At 44.1% G+C, this 2,792-nt stretch overlaps 1 pseudogene; it reads right to left on the bottom strand.

Annotated features, from left to right (window-relative positions):
• Window positions 1-1,361: 1,361 nt before the first annotated feature.
• LOC105054187 (histone H3.3-like) lies at window positions 1,362-2,093 on the bottom strand (annotated as a pseudogene).
• Between the last annotated feature and the right edge of the window lie 699 nt (window positions 2,094-2,792).

The raw sequence follows: 2,792 nt of genomic DNA, 5'->3' as shown, positions 1-2,792 counted from the left end.
TTTTTTTCTCTGTTGTCTGCTATTGCGAGTCTACCAACATATCTTGTTGTCGTAGAACGGGACAGAAGCATCGTGTCTGTGTTACATTTATCAAAAAAGGATTGCCTTAAAAACACTCTCACTTGAAAAAGAAATCATGGCTTCGGTTCAGGGATTTTTGGATCTATTGAGATGGTGTGTGGGGGCTGCTGCATTATGGATAGTTGGCATTAGAATAGCTTATGTTGCTCATTAAATCTGACTATCCATGAATAACGATCCGGTGTTTGACGCGAGGAGATGTCTGGCGAAATTCATTCTAGAAAGAGCCCTCTTCTCGGCAACTAAGATGATAGATGTGACTTTGAGACCATCAAAGATCTGGGATTTCTGTTCTACTCATCCTGCGACCCATCTGAGTATTTATCGTTTGGAAGTCCCTTCCTCCAATATATCTCCAGATCAACTTGGACGGTAATGTTAGGGGCAGAAAAAAAATGAAGGTTCTAATTTTGTGATCCACAATCCTACATCCAAACTTATAATGGCTGAAAGCATATCTCTGTGAGCCCTTGATTCTTGCTGCAAAACTTCGGACTATGTCAACCGAGATTGCTGATGCTCGTCGGATCCTTCATACTGACTATTTGATTATTAAAGATGATTCGACCATGGTTGTGATTTAGATCCGAAAGTGTTTACGAGATGATACCATTCATCCCCTTCACTTAGACATAGCGATCTCATCGACCAGCTGCGGCCCTCACCATCAGATATGTTTTATAGAAAGCAAATCAATAGCCAAATGGATAGCTACTTTTGTTGTGGAATACTTTAAATAATTACTTTAGACTGATATGGGCAAGATTCTTATACCTCTCAAGGATATTCTATTTTTGAATTTTTCTGGATATATTCATATAATTATCCGAAAAAAAAGAAAAGAGGAAATCATTAACTAATGACAAGCAGGTCAAGGACGGCAATCTTAGTAAATTTTCTTCGGACAATATGCTAACAAATGCTTGCAAGCTAAAAAAAGCAAAAAAAAAAAAAAAAAAAAAAATGCAAAGGCCAGATACCCAAAGATTCTGTTCCAGAACGGGCGAGTCAGTTGCCCATCCCGCACTAGGGCCTGAAAGCTAACTAGCTGACACGCATGCAAGAAAGTCTTATGTTTGAGTCTCATATCATCACCATGATAGGAGATCCGACCATGGACGACAATTTTCGAGCAACACCCCACCACCTCCTCACACTTCCTTGGCGCTGCAAAGGCTTGGTTTTTATCCGCAAAACTCCAGATCAAACATTAGATGCATAGAAAACTACGGATAAAAAGAATCATCCGAACGAAATAACCATTGCGTTAACACTTTGAATAAGAAAAGAACCATCACCATAGTCTCTATTTCCAATATTTTATCTCTAATAAAGACATATGCATCGAAACTATTTTTTTAAAGGGGAGAGAGGGAAAAAAAAAAGAAAAAGAAAGGGAGTGACAAAGGGAAACGAGGAGTTCTAAGCGCGCTCGCCACGGATGCGGCGTGCGAGCTGGACATCCTTGGGCATTATGGTGACGCGCTTGGCGTGGATGGCGCAGAGGTTGGTGTCCTCGAACAGCCCCACCAGGTAGGCCTCCGCCGCCTCCTGGAGAGCCAAAACCGCATGGCTCTGAAACCTGAGGTCCGTCTTGAAGTCCTGCGCGATCTCCCGCACCAGCCGCTAGAACGGCAGCTTCCTTATCAGCAGATCCGTGCTCTTCTGGTACTTCCGGATCTCCCGAAGCGCCACCGTCCCCGGCCGGTACCTGTGGGGTTTCTTCACTCCCCCGGTCGTCGGGGCCGACTTCCTCGCCGCCTTCACGTACGACGAAATCGAACAAAGAGGGTACAAAAGATTAGAACTTTGAAAGAAATTTTATCATCTATAGTGGACGAAATCGGGGAGGAGATCTATACCTTGGTGGCGAGCTGCTTCCTTGGAGCCTTGCCGCCGGTGGACTTGCGGGCCGTTTGCTTCGTACGAGCCATGGAGGAAGGCGGACGGCTAGCGTTAGTGTTTAAGGTTTTTTTTTTTTTCCTCTACCCTGGAGGTCTCGGTGTTAGGGAGTGGGAACAGGGGTTTTAGCGGAAAACAAACCGCTACGAGGGCTTTATAATGAGGGAGAGAGAGGGGACAGGGACGTGGGTCGGCGGTTGTGGGAGGGGGCCGCCTGCTCATGTGTAATTGGATGATCGGACGGCTGCGGATTGCTTTAGGGCAGTAGTCGATCCGTGTGCTTTTAATCCAATGGTTGGAGCTTGGAGAGCAGGATCGATGACTTAACTATTGGATTGGGTTTTGGGAGGGGCGTACGAATCGAGTCCGGGATGGAACCGGAGAAAGAGTTAGGAGCCGATTTGAACCGGTATAGATTAACGATACCAGGCATGGACAAAATTTTGGAGAAGGGCTAGGATTCTGTGAATGATCCAGGCTATACGTGCTTCACTTTAGGCTGCTTCTAGATGGGGATTGAGCGGAGAGAGGGAATACACCCTATACCCTTTCTTATCTTGCCAAATGCCATTTTTTTACCATTTTTCGGGCTCGACAGGATACCTTCTGCCATGCTGCAATATATAGAACCTATTTAGAAAATCTAATCGGATTGAATTAAATTTCTTATAGGAATTGGGTTTATTAGTTTATCGATCTTTTTTTTTTTTTTTTCGCAAAGAGTCCATCTTAATTTTGGGATTTAGCAAAATTAGATTGGATTTTCTATACGAAGCAGATTTATCAACCTCCTCAATTCATTTCTAGGC

This window comes from Elaeis guineensis, chromosome 11 (assembly GCF_000442705.2).
Source record: "Elaeis guineensis isolate ETL-2024a chromosome 11, EG11, whole genome shotgun sequence".
Classification (NCBI taxonomy): domain Eukaryota; kingdom Viridiplantae; phylum Streptophyta; class Magnoliopsida; order Arecales; family Arecaceae; genus Elaeis; species Elaeis guineensis.
This window is presented reverse-complemented; position numbering and strand designations above follow the sequence as displayed.